Genomic DNA, 27,049 nt, shown 5'->3' on the forward strand with positions numbered 1-27,049 from the left:
CGTGTGCATATAGTAGCACAATTGCCGAAGGTAGCGTTGGTACACATAATGCGGCCAATACAGCTGCATGTCTGTCAGACGTATCATCATATAGCAGGTGTATGATTCACAGTACTGCCATGTGTGTTTGCTTGTGTGACCATATATGCCATGTATGGTGGGGAATACATCCCAATTGTTACACACCCCTGTACACTGTTGTAGAGATCTGTACATACTGCAGTGTAGAAAGCAAGACATAGGCAGGGGTGGTGTGTGTATCACACACATGTCAGCTGTCTGTATGTGAATGACATTTGTGGACTCCACAGTGTGGGTGCATGTATGTATGTATGTATGGCTGTCTGGTGCATGGAGTGAGGGTGTATGCTACCATACAGAACAGACAGGATCCCTAACCCCTCATGGTGATGCAGTCTACTACCCTGTTGATGCCATCGGTCTCAGCCTTAATGGCTACCTGTACATGTTCATTCTCTGTGTTGCGACATGTGGGTGCACAGTACTGTGAAGGTGATTACCACATAGGCAGGGGTCCTCACCTCAACACTATTGAGTGTGTATTATAGTGTAGTTGACCCCATGAGTATGGGCATGTTACCGTGTGTTTCTGTGTATGTCTGTGCATGGTCTCATCCTGTAATGTGACTGTGTATTACTGCTACACAGTGAGGCCTCATGCTATCAACTGGCCTCTAACGTTGACATCAGCCAGACTGCTGTGTAAATCCCCTGCACCATGTCACCATAACTGTGATGTAACCCAGTATGGATGTCACGTCTAGCCACTGTAGCGTATTAAACAGCTCACATGCTTCTGGATCAGTAGATGTGTGCTCATCTGTGGAATGGTAGCCTTTCTAACAGTGAGGTTGAGGCTACGTATAGCATGCTGGTATTGCCATATATGCCTGTGAGTACTCCACATTTACACATGGGAAACTGCAAACACTGCTACTTATTGGCACATGCAAGTAGACCATAAGGAGGGAAGCAGGGCATCATTACCAACATGCTGTTACTGTTGTTACCAAGACACATACTGTGAACATACAACAACAATGCACTCTAACTGCAAACACTATAACATAATGGCACATGCAATTAGACCTTAAGGAGGGAAGCAGGGCATAATTACCAACATGCTGTTACTGTTGTTACCAAGACACATACTGTGAACATATAACGATGCATTCTAAACCTGTACTACATGGCATGTCTGGTGCGTGTCAACAGCACACAACAAATGTAATATACACTTCTCGCTATTCTGTTCACCCTGTGCATCAGACCATATGAGCATGTCCCTGCACCGATGGTGTGGATGACAGGGATGTGGCACAGGCATCGTCATATGCACAGGGTGATAATGTTTGTCAGGGGCATAGGCTGCACCAGTGGATGACATCATGTGTTTGAGCTAGGGCCAGTGATCTGATTGGACATGTGTAGTTGTTATGCATGTGGGTGTTGCGGTGTCCTACAGATGTTTCTGCTGTGTGCGTGTATGTGTGCACACAGTTCTGCCACATGTCTGGCCTACACAGGCGTATTATTGACAGCTCCAGATTGTACAGACCAGAATGTACAGCTCACTGTGTCTGGCCACGGTCACGTGACCTGTGCCTGCCAGGGGTTGCACGGGCACTACTAGGCAGAGGTACAGATTGGCTACTGTCTGATGACACATGTCCACTGGAACCGTGTCCCCACTGGGAACATCCAGGGCCACGTCCACATGGCCTGCTGTGTCCTGGTGTGGACAGCGCAGCACCAGCTGCACTGCTACTGCTACCGGCACTGTGGGAGCGGGCATGTGAGGTGGCTAGTTCACGTTGACCTGCACCAGGTGGTGTAGCTGGCCTACGTCCATGTGGCCTACGCCTCACAATGACCAGATGTTCCAGCACAGACAGCTCATGCTTGCGGATTGCCATGCCAAGGTCAAGGATTCCAACCATGTCACACAATCGCCTGTCCAGAACATCAGCAATCTGCTGTTGAGCATTTGCCAATGCCTGGATGTTGTTGTTTAATGAACAGATAGCAGCCCTCTGAAGCCTCTGCCCTTCCCTGTTCTGTTGTTCAGCATGTGCCTGTGCCACCATAACAGTCTGGAACATGTGTCTGGTGACACCGGCTGCTGCACTCTGTCCTGCAGGTGCATGTCTGCCAGAGGTCCTCCTACGAGCAGCATTGGCCACATGCCTGTGTGGCACATCTGCAGTCATTACACTGACACCATGGTGTGGAGACACACCTTCTGTAGCCACCACACATTCCTGTTCCAAGCTAACACACACTAACTGTCCTTCCTCTATGGCCACTGATGATGGGGTATGTGTTGGCATGAGAACTGTGTGCAGGGAAGAGGGGGCCATAGCTGGGATGGCAACCATTGGCACAGATTCAGCCCCTGACAACCCTGTCTATACCTCATGCATATGTTCATCACTGCTAGTATCTGTGGGGATACTAACATCAGATGGACCGCAGAAGGGTAACACACCTACATCACCTGTGAATGCAAAGAAAGACTCTACATTACAATAGACACACAGACATACAAAGAAAGACTCTACATTACGATAGACACACGGACACATACAGACACACAGACACACAAAGAAAGACTCTACATTACAATAGACACACAGACACACAAAGAAAGACTCTACATTACAATAGACACCCAGATGCACAGACACACAAAGAAAGACTCTACATTACAATAGACACACAGACACACATACACACAGACAGACCATGCATGTGATTTGACAGATGGCATGCAGCATGCATGTGATACAGCATACAGCATGCAGCTCATACATTAATAGTGGTAGTTAGAATACCTCCCTGGGTTGCACACAACATCAAACAGGTGTCATATCAAAAGCCATGCAGTTCACACAATCATGCTAGTAAGCTTGCATCCCTGTGATACACCATGTGGACCAGCACAGGTTAACAGTACACATGGCTGATGTGACCTTGACATTGACATGTAGTATGACATGTAATCTACTGACATGTGCATTGACATGTATACATGTCTGACACAATAGTGTCCTGACACATGTAATGCGGAGTAATGGGTATCACATTGCAGTGTTGTCTGTATGCCCCACAGATAGAAAGGACTTTTAGCAGATGTGCATGACATTGAAGGGTAGTATGAAGCGTCTACATTGTTATACAGTGTGAAGTACAGACACTGTGCCATTGCATGGCATCATGAAGCATCTATATTGTTATGCAGTGTGTAATACACACACAGTGCATAGCTATGACTGATGCATACACATTACATAACTACTGTGGACTGTGACCCATGTCACTGAGGTGTATACACACTAAACCATGCTGTGTCATGTGACAGGTCACTGGAAGACCTACGGGTGACACCCCTGCACAACTACTAAAATGTCTTAGCTGCCTGGCAACCTTGTCCACACATGGCAGACTTGTCAATACACCATGTCCCACATGGCATTTATGTACCACACACATGAGTGTGTGGTACGGCTGACAGTGATGTCCAACAGCAGCAAGGGAAATGTATGGTATCTGTGGCCTGATGTTGTGTCTATGTCTGTGGAAGCTGTACAGGTGACTACTGTCATGCTATGACACAGTCATGATGTTCAACACATCTTATATGGTCGAGTTAAGTGACACCTCCACAAGCTGTGCACAGGCTTTTAGGATGTCCAGTGTTCCACATCAACTATATAACCATTCAACAAAGGCTATAGTTGGACCATGTGTGGACAATGTGCAACAGGGTGTATACACATCACATCTACTGTGTGGCTACATGTCTCTGGCCATCCTCCATGGCCATGTGTGAACATGTGTTGGACAAATGTTTGTGATGGCCGTCTATCTCACATCTGTGTTGTCCCATATGACATACACCCATAGATGTCAGATATGTCACTGTCCACAGGGTTATGCAGACAAAGGGTTGTATGTTTGGTATGTGGACTATGTATTATGGGACAGTGAGACAATATTGCAGCCGGAACACTACATGTCTAGGACATCTCAGATGGCACATCACAATGTGTGCACCCATTGCAGGGGCATATTACACAATGGTGAATCTTGTGGGATGCCCATATCCCAGCTCACTGTGTGGTACTGTTTGCGTGCCACACGTGTTGTTTCAATGTATAGTACATATGTCTACATTGAACAACACCTCCACCGTTGTATGCACAGCTGTCCACACATCTAGCAATGACAGATACTGTGGTTTCATGTCGGTGTTTCATTTAGTTTGTATATATTGCACATGGGTAGCCAGTGTGATTGATGACAGATGTGACCTGTATATCGTGACTGGACCATACATTATTTATACATGTGTTAACTGGCCACACGGCGAATAGATATATGCATTATCATGCCTGATACTGATAACTGTCTCACCTGCAACAGACTGATGTCTGTGCGGCATGCCAGAGGTACCTGTATAGGGGTGACACAGCAGTTTGAACATTATCCATGACTGTATGACAGCTACAGGGTGCACTGTGCATGTTAACGCATCCACCTGTACAATAGCATATAGTATGCACATGTGTGCATACAAAGGGTAGCATACTGTAGTATGCAGCATGTGCGTAAACATACCTTGCATAAGATGTTACATTACATATTGTACAGTGACACATGCAACTAAATGGGATATAATAGTCATATGTGCAGTAGTGACTTACCAGGCAACTCCAGGCTCAGTGGTTGGGAGACACCCACCTCCACGATGGCAGCTAGTGTTTGTGGATGCTGTTCTGAGGGTGTCCCCAGGCTGGCCAGTAGCTCCTCGATGGGTGTGAGTGGGGGCTGGGTTGGTGGCCCACCACCTGTTCCACCTTGTTCCCTGGCGATTGCATTGGCATGCTGTTTCTCATGTCGTATCAGGCCCGTGCAGTGTCTGCGCACCTGCTGGTAGGTGCGGTTATGACCACCCACATCATTAACCCTCCTGCGTAGTTTCTGCCACAGGTCGTCACTCTGCTGGGCATGCTGTGGCACATGGCTGAACAACACCTCATAGTTATCATGGAGGTACGGGATGAGGGCATCATCCTCCAGGTGGCTATACACTGGCAGGCATGAACGAGGCATTATCTGGAAGACATAATGATGGAAATGGGTCACAGTATCAATGAGATGTACAGAGATACAGCTGCACATACATTTGTATTAAATCTAGTACATATGAACAGTTATCTTTGCAAATCGTCATGACATTGACAAGACTGACATGTTTGTGTCACACACACATGTAACACCCATTGTGCATTGGATATCATCACCATATATGTGTGTCATCTCATTACATTGCTCATACTACATGTGAATGCTGTCTTGATGTGGGCATGTCTGTTTGCCTGTACTGGTGTTCTTACCTACCATGCCTGGATGTGTCCGCAGTAATGCTGTTGACCTTGATGCTGTGTTTATGTCACATATCAGCACATACACTGCCTTAACAGACATGAGCAGTGACAATGCACACATGCGCACAGAAACCTTTACATGCATGTGTTTTGCCATATACAGCTACACGGCACTGTACAGCAGTTCAACATCCTGCCACGTATCGCCTGTGTTGCACATGTGATACACATGGGACAATGGCTAGCCGGACGTTATTCGCAGGGATGGTTATCAGCTATAGCATGTGCGGGCAAGGTTTTCTAGCTGTATCCAACAGCCATTTTGCCGTTGCCAGGTGCATCAGTGCCACATTACTGATCCAGACAGTTAATGATACATCTACCATCTGGTCATTGTACCATGTATGACAGAGATGACATGTGCAACTTTGATGGACAGGGTTGCATGGTATGGCAGGAGTATGTATCATGTATGGCACAGGGATCTGTCCAGCATGTGGCGATCCTTGTAGTAGGATGGTGGCTGTCCATGACGTATGTCTTTCAGATCAAGATATGTACTTGTAGCATGTCCAACATCACAGTGTAGCACATGTCTTTATGCAAGGTAGCCAGTATGCTGCATAGTGGAGGTGAGGATTGTGAAGGCTGGTATCGCCCATCCACGCATGGCCAATACCCCTTAAAGGTGATATGTGATCCGATATTGGTCACCCGAGTGCTGAGTATGCCTGCCCAATGATCTCCATGCTCATGTATGGCACCCTGTCATGACATGGGTGCCTCGTATGACTACCTAATATGCCTGGAGACATCACCAGATCAGGGAGGTGAGCTGCACAGCACCATCCCTTACACACAGTGTCTATAATGTTGACCGCTACCTAGGTGGTAGTTAATGGGTACAGGGTTATTTACCTAGCAGTGACAATGCAATTATCAGCTGTCAGATTGCGCACATATGTCATGCACCTCACCCACAAAGCCCATTATGTATGTTGTCTACAAGACTGCAACAGCTATTGCTCCTAGATCATGGCCATTCACATCCTTACATAGGCAGATTCCTCACATTTGTCTGTGTGGTATGGGCTACAATGAGGGGGGAATACAAAACATTAACCCTGTTTTGCTGTAGCTGCCACTGGTGTGATATGCACATGTCACTCAGACAACTTTTGTAGTGTTGCTTCTGTCAACAGGCCACTGGTAGAACACTCCTATGACATACGGAGGTACATCTAGTATACTCAGTGTAGCTGGAACACAGTATGGGTGATGATGTCCTATGACCTGTCACAGGTATGCTATGCAGTGTGAAATCATCCGTACTGTCATCTACATCTGTACTGCTAACATCTACATTGATAAAGGTTCATAGACTTGCAGACCATGCTCAGCAGGGTAATAGTGCAGTGCCTCCAATTATGACTGGCATCTCCACTTGTGGGTTGCAGTGGGTTTATATTATCCAACACCCTATCTGTATTGCATATTCATACTCAGCACTTGTTCAGAACATGTAAGCACTACATGAGCTACTAATTACTATAGTACCCATTCCAACTCATTTTTACAAGTACACTGTCTGTCCTTACATTTCCAGCTTCTTGCAGTACAACAGCTGTTGTACACATGTAACTCACATATCTTGTGAGACATGGTTGAATATACAGGCATGTCCAAGTGTCACTTACCAGTGTCATTGCCTGTCTATATGATGAATATGGCAAACATGAGGCAATAGAGCAATTGTCTCATGTACACAGTCAATGCTCACCTCCCAACATACGACACTACAGCCTGTGGGAGATGCACATATGTAACCATGCTGGGGGTAATGCTCTCACCAACCCAGACTGAACCTGACATTCATGTGGGGATGTTTAACATTTGCAACACACCCCACTCATCACATAGTCTCACTAGATCTCTACCACCACAGGCCACACATAGTATGACTACAACATTTGCAGAACCTCTCCATACTCTCTGTGTAGGCAACAGAGGCAGCCCTCATCACCAAACACAACACCAATTACTTATAGCCCACAGACTCATGTGTGCCCATCAACTAAAGCCAATAGGGTGTCATAACATACCCAACACACCGGTCATAGGTGACCCTGTAGGCAGTCACACTGATGTCCCACTCAGCAGGCTACTCAAGGCAATAGTCACTTACATCTGGCTGTTGGGTAACAGGATCTGCAACATAACCTATGCACCCATGCCACACCTCACCAAGTACGATTTGCTGTCATTCTCCATGTTAGTGTGACTGCCCTGAAATATAACTTCCTGGACTACATGTACAGGGACATGCAATTGCTCTCCGGTCTTGTAGCCCAGAAGGTATCTCCCAAGCCCTGAGAAGCATTCTGCATTCATCCAGACTGATGCCACTGTTCAATGACTGAATGTTTCACTTCAGCAGTTGCCTATGCTTCTGCTGTCATTCCACAGGCATCCAGTATCTGTCTGCTTTGAATGACATGGTCAACAAAACACGATGCTTTGGCACAGATGACCTGCACCAGTCAGCCCTGGGAGTACAGATAACATGTAAGGCTCTTGCTGCTCCTATACTGCCTGTCTTGGACAGTTTCCAATAACATTCACCACCAGAAAAGGAACAGGCAAGCAAAACCTGGGGTAATGTTACTCAATGCTTGACATCTTCATCTCTAATGCACTCAGGTGAGGCACTCCTTATAATGAACCACTTTGATATCTCTGCAGTGACTGGGACCTGCCTCTAGGCTCCAGAGAGCACACCTGCACTGACAGGTTATATGCAGGCCACACCTTTCAGTCATGTAACCAGGACCGGAACACCCACGGCGGAGGTGTGTCCATATTTCACAAGGATGTACACACCTCCAGGCTGGTTACTTAGCACAATGCATCAGAGGTGATCCACATGCAACTAACTGTGGCCAGAACTGCTATACACATTGTAACTTGCTAAGGAATCAACAACATACCCCACGGTTACCGGCCCTCATTTCTTGGTGTACTGGACAGTAGAGTTCAGACAGGTACTACTGACGTGAGACTGACACTACCCCACACTTAACTGAGATACCTACTCATGTACCGACACATTAGGCCAATGCTTTTTGAGATTCATAACCTCCACTCGGCTGGATCAACCCATACACACCACCACCAAGACCAACAATATCCTAGACATGGACATTACCAACATGTGACTGGTGTTCCACACCTGGGGTAATCCCCTCATTGGTAGTTTCCGAACATATGCTAATCACCCTTGTTATCGACATCCTGGCACCACACCCTTCACGGAATACACAGTACAAGATTTCTACAACACCTACTTCAGACGTCTTAGGACAGTGGTAGTAAACATCACGACACTCGTGCAGATGGACAATCCACTTAGAAATGCTAAAACATACACCAGTTCACTTTATTAGCACTTACATGACTGCATGGATCATTCTATCCCAAATAGAGCCATGATGGTACTCACCAGATAATGGACGCCACTCTGGTAGGGGTCCAGTTCCATGGACATAATGTACAACAGAAGGTGGAGGCTGTTGCAAAGTGGAGTACAATCCCATGGGTGGGGTAGCTCATTGGTCAGCCTCAGTAGGACTCCGGGATTCCTCATCACATCCTCCAAAGCTAGCTACGTAAACATTACTGCGAGACATGCCAAGGACTACCACAAAGCATTATGGAGGTATGTCAGTACTCGATGGCAATACCCACATCTGCTCTGACATACGATGGTTAGGCAGGAACATTACCGAACCGACTGATATTGGCAACATCCTGGCAGATAGGTTCAATGTTAACTTTACACCCTCTCACTCCCTACAGGGCCAAAATCCATACAGGAACAATGCAGAGTTCCTGCGGTCACAACTACACAGTTTCAACCTGCACTCTCTAAGGCCTGGAACACTGACTCAATGTGACCGCCCAAAATCCCAGGCTGTGATTTGCACAAACCTCAGAATGACATGGCTCCCCACTTGGCCACCAGATTCAGTAATAGCCTTGTATCAGACATTGTGGCCCCTGAATGGTGCACAGCAAAATTTATCACACTCCACACAGGGGGCACCACAATGAACCAGAGGGACGATTGCCCTATACACCTGACTGTACTGTTCTGCAAGGCTATGGGGCACATCATCATGGAAGTCATTCACAGAGACATTGGTGGGCTCCAGACCTTTGATGCCTCTCAGGTTGGATTTGTTAGGGCCAAACCATGGCTCCTACACCTGGTGGACTCCTTTGATACAGTTACCAGGGTAGTTGGTGACGGTAAGGGGGTCCACATAGCCTACATTGTCCTCTCATTGGCTTTCAGCACCGTTCTCCATTCTGGTATTGACAACATACACATCCACCTGCCCATTGACCCCTACGTCTCGGGATGTTATGCAAAGTGGCTCACAGACAGGACCCACACAATGAGGGTAGCATACCGTGGTACCTACTGTAATTCAGTTACACTTGGCATACCACAGTCCTCGGTCATAGGGCCCTTCATGTTCGGTATATGCTTCCCTGAGGTACAGGCTAGCACAGAGGGACTTTCCCTGAATAGATTTCCAGATGACTGCAAACAAGGAACCATGATTGATCCACCAGCTGATACAGACACCCTCCATAAGGGTGTCACTGTGATGGATACCTGATGTCGATAACATGGCCTCAAGCTGCATGACACAAGGTGCATAGACATCCCCTTTGGATTACACCAATCACCCACTGACTGTCACATAGGTGGTAGTCCCCTACATACATGTGACATTATACGGGATCTTAGTACACACGTATATAGCACCCACTCCTTTGATAACCATATTGCCAATGTGGCGTGGATATCCTTCTACGTGGCCACCCTTATCTGTAATGGGTTTGTAGCTGGAACAAAGGCACCCATTGTACCTCTATACTCCTGACGTATGACACACATTCAGGGGTACAACACCCCTTTTGGGGTGTACCTCGCAGAACAGCAACGGCTTTACATACCACAACATTAACACACCATGAGGATTATTGACCTCCGAAGGATGACGTATGCGGCATAACTACGGACACCATGACTATACACATTTGCATACTGCATACTCAGGGATGACCTCTGCTGAACATACAGGGCCCATGTCCACAACAATATTTATGGATATACTCCACATAAGCAACATAAACAAAAGTCACTGAGAGCAACATGCTCATGGATATGTGCACAAACGCAACGATGAGTGGGACGTGCTTGAGGGATACATTCCTGAACCAGACACTCACCATGCTTTGTAACATGATTCCTATGTACATCAAGCAGGGACACTCACTAGCACTCTTCATGAGATATCTTGATGGGTGGATGGGAGACACACATGTACGCCAGGGATCACTGCAGTGGCTGTACTGTACACAGGTGCAGGTAATGCATGGCTCTGCTGTTCACAGACAGGACACTACCCTATGGAGGTGCCACTGGTGACAACACTGTCGTTGGACTTACATGTGGACTTGGCCAGACAGCATAGTACCTCACTATGAACCTGTGAAGCTATTACATGTCCATTTTGAATGGATAATTGAGTAGCTCTTCCATTTCAACTAGCTATCATGCTGTTACAGTGTCCCATGACTACAAGCCATATGTATCCTGTTATTGTGTATTATACATGCCAATAGACAATACCTTTTGTTTGCATGATATAACAGTTATGCTGTGTAAAATATCTGACATATCTACCTACAATACTGTACATTACACATATTTTAAACATTATCCCATAATGCAAAGCATACTTGCACAGCAGGGCCACCTTAGGCATGTTATTCTCGTTTTATGCCCATACACATGCCTACTGTGACAGTATATCAACATATACTATCCCCTGCTATGGCACGTACTTGTTGGACAAAACCTACTAATGACGGCGGGTGGTGTGGAATTGTTGTGTTTAAAGCCCTCATGTAGCATCCCTTGTGGTGTATGAGATGTTTACCTTGTAGCCCACAGCAGGACACACAATTTCTACAAGCGTTACTATGCTCAACAAGACATCAGTACATAATACCTTTTCCCACTTTATGCATTGCGTACACTTTAATTAATACAAAACAGGCTCTACATACACTAACATACTGAGTGTTCTACATACCTTATTAGCGTTCCGAGTCTTCATAAATATCTCTGTTACACCTTTACTGTTTAAACGGTTCTATGGTATGAGCATACGGTTTGAATGTATGGCAAGGATACCTGTAACATGTGGTATCCTGCCACCAATTGGTGTTCCTGAGTAAATTATTACATGCACATCAGCTGTGCAGCTACTCTATTCATCAATTACATGGCAACAGTGGGGTATAATTGAATTCTCCACTTGGGCATTGCCCTTTTGCCCTACCTTCGGGGAGACGGCCTGTATGTGTTTTGTTGTGAGGAATTGCAACTGCTATTTGGAGAGACACGGATATTTTGAATTCATGTCCCCCGTGGATTGTGGGTGATGGCTAGAGTATGTGGTTCTACATTTGAGTGTACCTGTCATCTCAACCATCTGATAAGGGACTATTGCAAACAAAACCTGTAACATCGCTGTCTGTTCCAGTATACAACAGCTACGATTTCACATGGCGCCATCACAAATGTGTCTCTTACAAGGTATGTTAACGCTTCTGCAGATGTAATTGAGTGAGTGGATGTTTGTGATGTTATTACAGTCTGTATTGCAATTGTTTCAGGTGTGGGGAAGATGTAGGTGGGTGTACATAGCATTCCATATATGTGTGTGGGCTCCTTGCCTAATTGAAGACCTATCATTTAGTAGACTGAAACTATGGTTGTTACTGGCTTATACATTGAACCATTGTTAATTGGTTTCTATATAGCATGCAGGTGAGGTTGATACTTCAGTACCTCTGGAAATACATCGATATGTAAGGGAATGTTACTAAATGACAGCTGTCTCGTGTATTTCTGTCACAGATATTTGCACTCATTGCAGTTGTGTTGGTGACTGAACCTCTTTGGCAAGGGTTGCCATCTTTTCAAATGGCCATAGTGGGACATTTGCAGGACACACATTGGTGTTTACAGGCCGACACATACCCACAGTCAGTACACAGGATAGAACATACTTTTATCCTGAATACATACTTATTCTTGTAGCACTTTAGCTACTTATCATGTTTCATGTAACATTTACATATTTTAGAAACAGGCATAACTATTTAATGCAACTATTACATAATATATGGGACATAATTATGTCCTACAATCTCGGATATTTGCCCTTTTTAACATTTACCCTTCAGAGCAGGTACTATTAGTACAGGGGTGAATAATGCTAGTTTCACCTGTTCTGGACATCGTTGACCGTGATCTGCATGATATTTAGAAGCGATTAGCCCTGTTTCACGCATATCCTTATAGTCATGTTTAAACAATGCTTACCAGCACTTGCCAATGGATAATCCCACTAACGTGCTAAACCTTATCTGATGACCTGCATCCAACATCCATTATTCGTGCCTTCGGGATTACGTAACATCCCTTGCAGGACGTGGAACCAGGAAAATGCACGACAGTCAGTGCATTTACCACTTGGGCATCTGGGATTTGTACACGTGTTATGGTGTTTTGTATGTGGACTGTACTACGGCTGTTACTCCATACTGCAATCAAATGTGTAACTCAGTTAGTTTACATATGGATGAGACCTATTAATGGTATGTCCAAGTGTTGTTTAATGGATGTGCTCCAGCATTGGGAATGTATGTCACAGTGAGCCACACACTATAATGTGCTACACCTTCACACAACCATAGGTGGAGCATGCTGGGGTGACAGATACCTGATACCTGTCATGGGTACTCCCCATGCTTTGCCACTACATCTCTGATTACATTATATGGAGCCCCTCATTATCACACCAGGGAATCCATGCAGAGTGTGTGGGAAACAATGATTACACACATGGATCCTGCAATTGGCTCTGCTCCACTGAGGGACAGTTGATTAATCAATGTGGTGGTGATAGCAGACACTGTTTGCCCCAGTTGATGAATGGCCTCTGACAATCAGGCATGTACCTACTGATGTACCTAGGAACCTATACATACAGTATCAACATATGCTGTTAGGTGCTTGTACTGTTCAGGTGTTGACATTCCTTGTTCCAATAGCTGTTGTGTGTGCAATGGTTGAGGGCTGCCTATGTAGGATTCACACAGTAGGCCACCTATACATTACAATTTACAGGTGGTCATGTGTGTGTGCCATCCAGTTTACTGTGTGCGCAGGTGGAGAGGTGTGTCAGTCCGTAGGGGCCTACACTGTCAGTATGTGCTATACATTCCCTCTTTGCCAAGGCGTGGGCATATTGGGCACACCTCCATCTGCCTACTGGGGCTGGCACAGTGTATTCATGGTCTGAATCCCTCTGTGCCTGTGATGGCCTTGGCAATTGCGGTGGGCTGTGAGGGCCTTCACCATTATATCCCTGCTGCAGCTGTTTCCGCAGGATCATATTATGTAGCATGGCACATAATATGAAGATGTGGGCACACGTGCCTGGAGAGTACTGCAAGATTCCACCAGATATGTCCAAGCAACGGAACCGTGATTTCAGCATCCCAAACACATGCTCTATAATGATTCTGGTTTGTGCGTGTGCCTCATTATGGCGTTCTTGCATGGGTGTGTGTGCATTTCTGATGGGAGTCATCATCCACGGCTCCAGTGCATAGCCAGCATCCCCCACAAGGTGGCCATGTGGGATGTCTCCCCTGACAAATACCTGATACAGCTGTGAGGCATGCCAGATGTGGGAGTCATGGTAGCTTCCAGGGCTGCCAGCACACACATCCATAATAATGCCCTGGGCATTGCACATGACCTGGCAGTTGATGGAGTGGTTTCCCTTGTGGTTTATGTAGCACCTACCATGCTCACCGGGTAGTGACTTGATATATATTTGCGTGCAGTCTATTGCACCTGGTACCTCCGGGTAGTGTGCCACATGGTGGAAGAGACGCATATTGCTGGCCAGCTCCTCCTGAGTTCGGGGGAAGTATATATGCTCATTGGCATGTGGTAACATGGCATCCAGGAACTGGTGCAGTACCCTGGATGCTGATGCTTGTGAGATCCCAATTATATCTCCAGTTGGCCTTTGAAAGGTACCTGTGGCTAGTATTCGCAAGCTTACACATACCTTCGTGTCCACTGGGATGGGTTCCCCTCTGTTGTTTCTGGATCTCAGGCGTGGCCGGCACAGCTCAACTATTTGCTATAAGATGCCCCTGTCCTCCCTGTAACACTCTACTATTTCCACATCATGTAGCCCCTGGTAGGTTACCCTTGGACTGAACACTCTTCTCCTACTCCGGGGCCTGCGGTGGTTGTCAGCATCATCCTCCACAACACCTTCAGTCTCTAACACATGGTGATGAATCACAGCTATGGCAGCTCCCAACATGTACATTGTAAAAGTTCCCTGTCTCTTTACACCGATGGTGCAGTGTTTGGGAATACACAGGTGTGTGTGAGGTGCCTTCACACTTTATACTATTGTGCTGTGAACACTGATGATGTCATAGGTTGTGTATGTAGAATCAGAGCTACAGGGTATCTTATGTGTTTTACCACAGGTACTGCTATTGTGGTGCCCTTGGTGTTGAATTACATTTGGCTGCCGGGGATTACCTCTTGCCCTTTCCTTAACATCTCTTAATGTTTCCCCTCCCATTTCCTGGCATGCATCCAGCAGCCTGCTTTCATTTGTACTTTCCAAAACGTGGCTTATCTTAAGAAATGTGTTCTATGGCCAATCTACTGCAGGTTTGCTTTGCTCTGCTATGACAGTTCTCTTTTCTTTGCAATCCAACACATCCCCTATCCTGTCCTGCAGGTTGCTGCAAGCAGACTTGTTAGCTGCCGTCGATTGCCCACTGTGAGTTAATAGGTGCTAATTGCTCAGTTGTACTCCAATTACCCTATTGCGGCATTTCCTTATTTTCTTCCCCTAACCTTCCTGTTTGAGCTATGGTGCATGGCGCGTGCGTCCACTTACTGGGTTTCTGGCACTTTTTCATCCGCGTACATGTGAGCTTTCGGGCACCATATGTGCTCTCAGTTAAACAATGCTATACCTACATCCCCACCCCTATCCTGTGGCTTTGCTTAGCAACGGGCAGGCCAGATTTGCATTGCTCCAATGTGCTTACAGCTACGGTGGCACACCCCACTGCTGATGTCATGTATACCTCCAAACCACTCCTCGGTGTTGTAGCGCTGCACCATATGGTACATTCTTAGTCCGGCGGGACGTTTGCGATTCAATATTACTTGCCTCATTTGCATGGCATTGACTACTAATTCATAGTTACCGCACTGAACACTGTCACAGACCCTTAGAAACCCTTGCAGCTTGGTTGTGGTGTACCATGCATACCATTGAGTATTATGGTGAAATCATGATTTGTATTACATTGCGATTTTATGACATTTGTATATATTTTCCTTGTGTTCCCATTTGCACACACATGCCCTGCAGTTGTACTTTGGGTTACTGTGGACATGACATTAAATGTTGTTTTTTAGGTGTTGTGCATCTTTTCTTATGCCATTGGCTGTATATTTAGCCATTGGCATATGTTAACTTTGTAATGCATGAGTCTGGTCTGCTTTCATAGCTTCGATGTTCTGTTTGGAAAAATGTAAACCGTTTTTTTTTTTTTAGTTTACACTTCTGTGGGCTTACGCTACACCTGCACCACTTCATGAATCGTTGTGTACCTTCATTTGCATGGTGCAGTACTGCACATGGGGTGATTAGCATACCTGAGCTGAGGGCTGCGCACATCTGGCGTATGCTGGTAGTGCATGTGGAATTGAATCGTACCTGAATCGCTCAGCGGCCATATTTGGCATTATACCACCTACGCTACGCCTGCGCCTGGTGCAAGCTTTATGAATCCCTGGGAATACCTTGCTGTTTATCATCACATATTGTTAGGAACACCAATGGAGTCATTGATGCCATCAGATGACATTGGAACATCCTTTTAGCAGATAATTTTTTTGTCACAGCATTTATCTGCCACTTGCAAGTTTTTGTTTAGGATAGGTAAGAATCTTGGATCATATTTTAATCATTACAGGCATCATCATGAACCACTATACCAGAACATGATTCAAACTTCCATTTCTGGGGATAAGCTAGTTGGATGTATGCCATGTGGCCACTGCAGCCATTGTAAACATGTGTTGAAGACCAAACAATTCTCTAGCAGTAATTGTGGGACCATATTTGATATAAGCTTTTTTTGCAAACTGCAGTACAGATTGGATTATATATCTGGCTACTTGTAGCTGCCATGCATTTTATATAGGACAGACATCCAGACCCCCTCAGATTACGTATTTCCGAACATCTTAGTGATATCAAATGTAAAAGGATGAGTAATGCCCTATACAAACACACTTTAAAACATACCACAACAACATCTCATTTCACTGTCATTGACAAGATAGTAGGTGATAGAACTAACAAATCTGGCTGGCACAGCAAATTAAATGCTAAAGAGAAAAAAATGGATTGTAAAGTTAGGTGGATTGTTCCAGCCTGGTCTAAAGGAATATTTATGAGCTCACCAATTACATTTCTTGATTAATTATTTGTATCTGTATATAAGGACTACCGAAACCAGTCTGTTATTTTCTTGTTTTCCATTAAACTATTTTTACACAGCACACAGTTGCTGGCTCTTGCTTTTGGTTTGGTTATGTTTGATTGAGCCGTGCAATTATTTCCATGCAGGGGACCTTTTTTTTGTGCCCCAACAGTTACATATGTCTGGTCAGGTACATGCTGAAGGGAGCATTACACTCAGTGATGAGTCTGCTAAGAGCTGAATAAAGTGGTGCTTTAACATCCTTGGACCTGGATGCCATACTCCTACTTATAAGCTGGGAAACAAGAATGATTTTCTTACTACCTTGGCTACGTGTTGGTGAAAAGTCTGATTACTGTCTATGCATGTTCCCAAATCCCCAACTACAAGGTTGACCTTAAGAGTGTCTTATTGACTGAAAAATTAGCCTGGGTGGCAGTTTTCCCAAAAGGCACTATAATACATTTCTTGGCAATAAGTTTTAATCCATGACTTTTCATCTGTGTTAGACCCACACATATGATTTTTGTGTCATGGGGAATGCTGTGATGGCTCCCAATTCACAGGTATCTGTGAATTTTGTCAGTCATAGGCACTTGACATTAGCCTTTACATCTGAGAAGTGGATGCCAAATAGTTGCAGTCACAGCATCAAGCCTGAATTGCCCTGCTCATGACCTGTGTCTTAGTGGAGGTGGTCTCACCAATCCTGATTTCCTGGGTCCTGTGTGTGTGCCAACTGGCAATCCAGTGAGTTTATGTAGGGAGTTTTGCTCAGTTCATTGAGATTGTCAACTATACCTGAGTGAGGTATTGTATCAAACACATTAGGCAAATCCAGGTAGGAGACGTGCACCATTTCCCCTCATTCTTTGCCTTGGCGACCTTCTCATAGAAGTCCTCCAGGTTTACTAGGCATGACCTCCCTTGACAAAACCAAACTTTCAGGAGTATGAAGGTTACCTGCATCTTTGTTGATCACTTCCATAATAATTCTTTCTATGGCTTTGCATATTAATCTAGTCAGACTAATCGGTCTTTAGTTTCTGGGGATGGTCAATGGTCCACCCTTTTGAAGTGGCATAACCATTACAGTCCTCCATTCCCATGCTATAAAGCCTATTTTGAGGCTATAGTTGAAAAGTGACTCAAGTGGTTCTGATAAGTCAATGTTTCAAGCTATTTATGAGGCATTCTGGGATACTGACACGGCCGACTGAGGCTGTGATTTTTGCTTTAGATAGTGCCACCAGGACCTGCTCCCTATTAATCGTTGTAGTGGTTATGTTAGCAGGTATTTCATGGGGAGAGGTAGTGAGTGGAGTGTGGGGTGAAGTTTAAGGTGAATTTGGCATCCAGTGTATTTGCTATGTCACTCTACTCAGTGAAGGTGACACCATTGACCACTAGTTTGGCACACTGATGTGTGCTGCCTTTGAGGTTTGGACATAGCTGTAGAATGTCTTGTTGTTTTCTTTAGCCTGTGAGGCTACCATGATCTCATAATTAGCCTTGTTGGAATTAATCCTAGTTTAACCATTATGAGAGTTGTTTTTTCCTGATTTTAGCCATGACTTTTTTTAGGGTTAGGCTCCTCCGGTATGGTTTGTTTTTAAGAGTTTTTTTTAAGCTTACTTCTTGTTGGTATGGCATCCTTTATAAAGCTATTTACATAGTTGCATAGGGTCTCAGTGAAACATTCCACATAGGTTGCTGTGAATACAATATTGGGAGGGGCAGTGAAGTTTGGCAAACAATTGCTTAATAGGATATAGTTTGCTGTGGAATAGTTTTAAGTGTTACAGGCTAGCTGGGTTTACTAAGCAGATTAGATTTTTGTTTTGAAGGAAAACATGATATGGTGGGGGCAGAAGATGCAACACTCTCTCATATTGTTGATACAAGGTCTAGTATGTTTGAACCTCTGATGGGGGTATGCACTATCTGGTCAATGGTATTTGGGTTAATAAAATCCAGGGATCATTGTGCACATGAGTATGAGGCAGTGTGCATTTCCCATACAATCTATAGAGGAGTAGTTAATGTCTCCCTAGAATAGGGTATTTTTTTTTACTGGTGAGTGTCTACAGTAGGTCTAAATACAAGCTATGAGATACTAGGGGCATAGAGGGTGACCTATACCTTGCTAGGATATGTTATGGGACTTTGTTTATGATGATTTGCACTTGGATAAATTCCAGGGCATCATCCTATTTAACCAAACCTAGAGTTATGTTTGTTGCTAATATAGATTGAAACTCCTTCACCTTTTGTTCCTGTCTGTGCAGCTGATTGTCTAAATGTGTGAAAGACCCTGAAGCCTTGCACTTATGGAGTACTTTCAGTGGATTTAAGCCTTGTCTTGGTAACAGCACAGATGTTTATATTGTCCTTTGGGTTTTATTTACTATGATCGTTGGTTTGTCAATTTAGCATTGCCTGAAAAAGGCTTGAAGTGGGTGGATAAAGTTTTAGCCAATATTCTGAAGCCTAGGGGAGACAGATGCAGACCATTCTTTTCAAAAGCAGCATGGCTTGTTAATGATGTCTTCCCAAGCTGACAAATATTGAATCCTTCTGGATAGACACTAGTAACTAAGCCAGTTATTGAAGTCAATCTTCATTTGTTCATATGTGGTATCATCCTTTGTGAAGGTAGAATGCTATTCAGTGCAAGACACATAACTGCCTGAAAGGGTGTACATGCAGATGGTTGACTAGTGAATGGTCGACCGGGTATGGCCGGAAGGAGTGCGGCAACATCACAAAACTGCGATTGCAAGTGTTGCGAATCGCAAAATTCCGCCCCCTTTTTGACCCATGTTAGCACTTGCTTTAGGATGTAGAGCAGTCAGAAATGTCAATTCCAGAGCTTTTTATGACATTCTGACCATTCAACGTTACGGGATTCGTGGAGAAAGTCATTCAAATGTATGATCAAGCAATGTGCACTCCATCATATGAATGTAAACTGCCTGAAACACATATTCAGAGATATCAATGATATATCTCTTTATATAATCCAGCGAAGTATGTCTTAGGTCATTAACAGCTACATGGAAGTTGATGGTACCTCTTGTCTTGTCTAGTGACTTGACTGCATGTGAAAGTACCTAACCATCATGTTCTCTTTCTTCAGGCTGGTGAGTCAGGAACCTGTATGTCCCACAATGGAGTTCCCTGTAACAAGAGTCTCGGGTAATGTGTTTGCTTGCCTTATGGTTTTTGCTCTTGGGGCTCCACTGGGTGTAGGAGTATGGTTTAAATTTGGTGTTGCTTTTGGTGAGTGCTTTAGATATTGCTGCTGATAGATATAGGATATCTTTGAGTTTGGGGATAATTGCTTTCTAGTGCCACAGCATATATTGGTCTATGTGTGTGGTTCACTCTTTGTGTGGTGGATGGAGGGTGTGTTTTTGCCTCATGTGAAACTTAGTTTGTACATCTCCACCGTATTGTGTTTGTTTCTTTAAGGATTACACATTTGTCTCTGAACATTAGAAAGTTGCTACATTGTCTCAGGATGCCCATATCTACCAATCTGGCTACAAAGACATTTGAAATTTGCATATCCATGTTGTTCAGACCTGTATTTGGGTTAACTACTGTAGGTTGTGGACTGGGTTATACAGAGGTCTTCTTGTATGGTCTCTGGGGTTTGGCACTAGACTGTTAGATTGTGCTAAAAAGTCACATAAGTCCATCCTTAACACTACTTAAGCATAGCATCACCTTGACCAATGGAAGGAAAGTCATAAATTCATTCCGGGCCTGGCCCACCACATCTCTGATAGAAAGCGGCAGGCAATAATACCCATACTGACATACTCACTCATAAATTTTAGAAAGTTCCTAACTAGTGTACCCCTCCTAATAAACACCTATGATAAAATTGGGACACAGTTGGGCTGGGTTGTACAGCTTGGCTTATAAAGGCCCTGGTGGTCATTAGCCTATGTACCTATGAACCTATCCTAGTCGTACTGTTTAACGTGCAGACTAGCTTCTCTTAGCTTGTCTTTGCACAATGGCTTTCTTTTAGCTACAATACAGTACAGGTTTTAGTTATAATGGTTGTTCTATAGATAAAATGTACTTTCTGGATGATTGTGCCTAGGCAGGGCAGTGCTAACCTCTTGATATAAAAATTCCAAGAAAGATTGCTTGCAAGTGTAATGCTACAGCAAACCATTTTAAACAAACTACTTTGACAAGATAATTCAAGTATTAGGCACCTTTAGAATGATTTAAAGGCAATCAACAAAAAAAGCAACAATAAAGAAGTAGCACTCCAACATTTAACTGAAGTACCAAACAAAAAAAACTAAATTCCAGGATTAACTCAAAACCACTTCAGAGTATGGTGAAAGTGCCAAGCAGATAAGGGATCTGGGAAAATGAGCAGTAGACAATTTTTAGTAAGGGAGGTTTGCTCAAATTCAATACTGGTTTGCTGGGTGGACTCATAGTATTATTGATATATGGAAAACAATGGGTGGTAAAGTTTATTTATTTATTTATTGACATTTACTGACCGGGAAAGTCTACTGGGTCAGGAATCCATTTTTCAGTTGAGGCCTGGGGAGAAAAGCTCCACAATTAATACAGTTAAATAATAATACAGACAACACAACAAAAACTTTTTTAAAAGTGGAAATATGTAAAAATAAAAAAAATTATAAAAGTAGACTATGTATCAGAACTTACAGAAACATAGATAACAGTTGGTGGTATAGTACAAAGCTTGAGTTGTTTCTTTTTGGCATTGCATGAAAAAAGCATGGCAGTTCTTGCCGAACAGTTATAGCAGTAATAGAGCTGTGTTGCTGTCAAGATAAAATTGAACTATGGAACTAGGTTAGAAATATGTAGTTAAGGTTTTATGGTGATTTGTTTGATTTGCATTGGCATTTGACGATAATGGTGACTCCACTTCTAATGTTAACAATGGAGCCAGACCTAGGGCTATCACTTCTTTTCAACTGCAGAGCCCTTTTCCTATCAGGGACAGGTCACATAATTGAGGGAGGAAGGGCAGACTCTATCGCCTCCCAAGTACAGAAATGAATGTGAACCTAACAGGCCAATGGAAAAGGAGGTAAACAGTTTAGTTTTTAATATTTCCTCTGTACAGCTTACTGCTGCACAGTTAGTATTGCTGAACAAAGGCTTATCATTCGTCCCTGCCAGAGAAGCCAAGCTAACTAGTGTCTTAACTGATCTTAGATTGTTTGGTAGGACTTTTACATTGAAAGTGATGCTAACTGACACTGCTTCCTTTAGAAAACCCAGCACTTTTATCCCACTACCCAGTGCCAAGATAGAGACCTTTATTCAGACTTGTGAAAAGCAAATAAGAAGAAAATTCGAATCTAATAGAAAGAAGAGATACTTTAATCTTACTAATGATGAATATGCAGCCCTCAATGAACTGAAGAACTTGAAATCCTTGGGGGGGGGTGTGGCCAAGGATGAACACAGGATAGCAGCAGATTTCTTCAGCTCCACCAATTTCATTACACTGACAGGAATTAATTACTTAAAAAATTAATTTTTGAAGTAATTTTCTTTCTAAATATGTTTGTTTTATATAGTTCTTGAACTATATCTAAAAAGAAAGGAAATTTTAACAATATTCCTGTCAGAAATCACATTGGAAATTTTCCTGTCAGTTTATCAGTCTGAAATGAGTTCCAGTAAGACAAATTCTCAAGACTCCAGCATCAAGAAAGAACTTCAGTCTCTGATAACTATAATCCAGCAACTTACTGTTAAGATGGATAAAATGGATACTAAAATTGATACCTTCATAGAAAAAAACTACAAAACAAATAGACTTGTTACATATAGACCTGCAACAACAGAAGATCCAGATGACAGGCATAGAAGAAGCTGTGAATTACATGGAAAATAGAATCCAAGAAGAGGAAATCAACATTGAGTTTCTGCTGAAACAAAATACACATTTACAAACAAAGCTGGATGACCTGGAAAATAGATCTCAACGCAATAACATTAGGATTTTTGGACTGCCAGAAAATATTGAAGGTAACAATATTACTTCTTTTTTAACAACATGGCTCCCTAAAACTTTAGACTTACCAGAAGCATTCTCTTTTGGTATCGAAAGAGCACATAGATCTATAGCTAATACTAACTCTAACAAAAACTATCCTAGATCAGTTATAGTTAGATTTCTATCATCTTTTGATAAAGAGATGGTTCTTAAATCTGCTTGGGCTAAAGCTCCTGTTAAGATTAATGAGACAACTGTGCATTTTGACAATGACTATTCTTCCTTGGTAATAGCTAAAAGAAAAGTTTTTCTGCCACTAATAAGGGAGCTTAAAAAAGCACAGTTTAAAACATACCTTCTGTTTCCTGCCAAGCTAAAAATCTTCCTTCCTGATGGTCCTAAAATTTTTGATGACTTAGACTGTGCTTTACTGTTTATCAAAAAAAATAAGATTTTGGATAAAATAGAGGAAATGGAATGGGCTAGTCCTTCATTAAAGAGACTGGCAACTGAAACTTCGTGGAAGACTTCAGAGAAGAAGAAGAGACTAAAAAACAAATGATTTGTTCTATGTTTTTTTTCTTTTTTTTCTCTCATCATTTTACTTCATTATTAATATTTTTAAATATAGTTCCTGCATTTCCAGAAAGCCAGAAATATTCTGAAAAAGATTTAATCAAAGTTATTCTCTGTGTGCAAAGAAATGTTTTGTTTCATAACCAGTCAAAATATCTGAGGAACTAATAACAAGCTATTATTCAATTTGTTTCTCTTTCTGAAAAAGAGAAGGTCAGTAATTTGATACATTTTTTTTTCTTTTTTTTCTCCTTTTCTTCTTTCCTTTGTTTAAACAATGACATTCTATTTAGATTATGTAGTGGGTAAAGGGTGGGGGAGGGCAGGGAGAGAAGAGTAATGAAAATATGATAAATGGAATAATAACATATTTATTCCTTGTAAAAAGTTTATATGTTCTTCAAATGCTATTCCTAATTATACTTTCTTGATTATACTGCTTATGCTTGTTTGTAAATAATCTGTCATGCTTTAACTAATAATAATTAGAACTAAATAATAGTAAATAATATGTTTTATTTTAACTCTATTAATATAAACAGTAAGTAATATTCCATTGTATATACTTCTTATAGCTTTCTCTTACATTTTTTTTATTTCTGCTTTACACTCTTTTATTTTCTACTCTCTTTTTCTTTTCTTCATTCTTTCTCTTTATTTTTTTTCTCATATTAATATATAGAAATGCTTTTGATCATATAGACACAGTAAATAATAAGATTTGCATAAAAATTGAGTTGGGACAAAAATATTGAGTTTTATTACTTATTAATAACTTTGGGCTTAATTTCACTTACATAGAGGCTGTAATAACCTGTAAAATACATTGCGAAGGTTTTGTCATGTTTAGATGCATTTACACTGCTGAATGAATGTTTGTCACTAGTTTTTAACAAGTTTCCCGCCAAAATGTTAAGGGAGACAATCTGGGATGTGGGCTACCTCATGAACAGTGTCCTCGAGTTGTTTCAAAAGCTTCAACTCTCAGAATTCTCACAGAGAAGCTGAAAGCAGTCAATTTGACCTTTCACCCAGATATCACACTGACACATCACAGATTCAGGAAGAACACTCTACCAGGAAGTAGAACTGATGCAAATGTGACTATGTGAAGGAAAATGACCTCTTTAACATTTAAATGTGAGTTATTTTATATAATTACTTAAATATATATGTTATAATTCATAAAATATGTCAGTTATAATGATTTTAAATGATGCAGTTTCTTGTAGTAAGTAAATGTCTTATTTTAGAAGGCATAGAAAATGAAACATTTATTCAAGTGTTTTTGAAAATCTACTTGACTGCAGCATACTAATCTATGTTAAAACTTATGTTCCAAACATATACATTACTATAACTCATTCATTTCATCTGATTGACAAGCATAAATAACTTTATAACTCTATTCTGGAAGAAATTGTCATGTGATATATTTTAAAGCAGTAGTATAGACATACAAAATACAGATGGCTTTTTTTTTTTTACAATAATGCAAGTGTTTCTGAGAATTTGCATAACTATGCAGTATGATTTATAACAATTTCTATAAATATAATATTTTATTCTATTGACAATAATGAGTATGAGTAAAATGCTCATATACATGCAAGTCAAGGTTTTTTTTTGGAAGCTGTTGACTGCATTTACATGACAGAAAATAGATGCATCTTAATATATGTAATGTCTGAACCATATTAGCCAAAGTTTTTGATTTAAATGAATGTTAGAACTTATTTTTACTTACTTTGAATAAATTAATATGTAAATATGCCTTCCCTTTTTTTTTTTTTTTTTTTTTTTTTTTTTTTTTTTTTATTCTCCCTCTCTCCCTCTTTCACGTCTTTTATTTCTCTCTCTCCTCTTGGTCCCTAATATCAAGATTATTTGAATGCTATTTGAATACAAGTGTATTATATTACATAGATGTATATAGAAGTATGAATAGTTTAAAAAAAAAAAAGTTTATTTTAGTTTATATGATGCTATTTTATCAAATGTGTAGTCTTGTCTTGCTAGATAATTGAATTGAAAGCTGTTAATTTAAGTTAAATATAACCAGTATTAAATTGATAAGGTGGTAGCTGAGGTACTGCTGCTTAGGGTAGGGGGTTAACTTGAGTGGTAAATGGTACTCTAAGTTGGAGTTTTTAACTCCAGGCTGGATGCAAGGTTTAATCCTTACATTATTTTCACTTGTTCATTGTTATATGTATATAGTTTTGACATCCACAATATATTTTGTACACTCATTGTCACTACAAACAAAATTGAATCCTATACAAAATCCCATAAGAGATTCAATAAATACAGCTATATTTAAAGTTACACCTAAAGGAGGAGATGTAACATTACTTATGTTGTTATTTGTTATTTTGATCATAAGATTCTTAAGTTTTAAAAATGCCAAATGACATCTTTAAAAGGAATTTCTTTAAACATTAATGGATTGAATAATCCGTGTAAAAGGGCAAGCCTAATAAGATACATTAATTTACATAAGGCTAACTTAGTCTTTCTGCAAGAAACCCATCTCTTGAAAAAAGATATTGATAAACTAGCCACAAACAAATATACAGTATTGGTTAGTTCAGAGCACACTCAGAAAAAGAGGAGTGGCTATTTTATGGAATAAAAGTATGCCCATTCCTAAAACCATTAAGTCTTATCAGGATGACAAAGGAATGTTTTGTATGGTTACAATACAAATTAATGGGAAGACTTACACTTTAATTAATGTATATTGGATACCTGGAATTGGTATTAATACAGTGAAACATCATCTTGATAAGATCATATCATTCTCTATAGGAGATATTATTTTAGCTGGTGGCTTTAATTGTATACTACATGAAAGTGATACTACCACTATAGGAAAAAGAAGAATTACATCTAATGCAAAACATTTAAATGATTTTGCTAATTCTTATCATTTGAATGATATTAATAATCAGATAGATTCAAAATCATTACCATACACCTTTTTTCTAACAGATACAAAACTTATTCAAAAATAGATAGGGTCTTTATTTCTAACCAGATGGTAACATATTTAATTAATTCCAAAATCATTTCATGTCCTATATCTGATCATAATTCAATTGTTTTTGAATTCATGATAAAAATACTCATAATGTTCAGATCAAAAGGATACCAGCATACTTAACTCAACTAAAAGACTATACAGAATATATACTTTCAGAAGTAAAACATTTTTTAGACATAAATAATACTCCTGAAGTCTCCATTGTCTATGTTTGGGATGCCTTAAAATCATATCTATATGGACAAAGTATCAGATGGTATAATAATAAAAGGAAATCTTGGGATAAGGAATTGTTAGATATTCAAAGTA

Source organism: Protopterus annectens, chromosome 5.part1 (assembly GCF_019279795.1).
Source record: "Protopterus annectens isolate FY-2018-M chromosome 5.part1, PAN1.0, whole genome shotgun sequence".
In the NCBI taxonomy this organism is placed as follows: Eukaryota; Metazoa; Chordata; order Ceratodontiformes; family Protopteridae; genus Protopterus; species Protopterus annectens.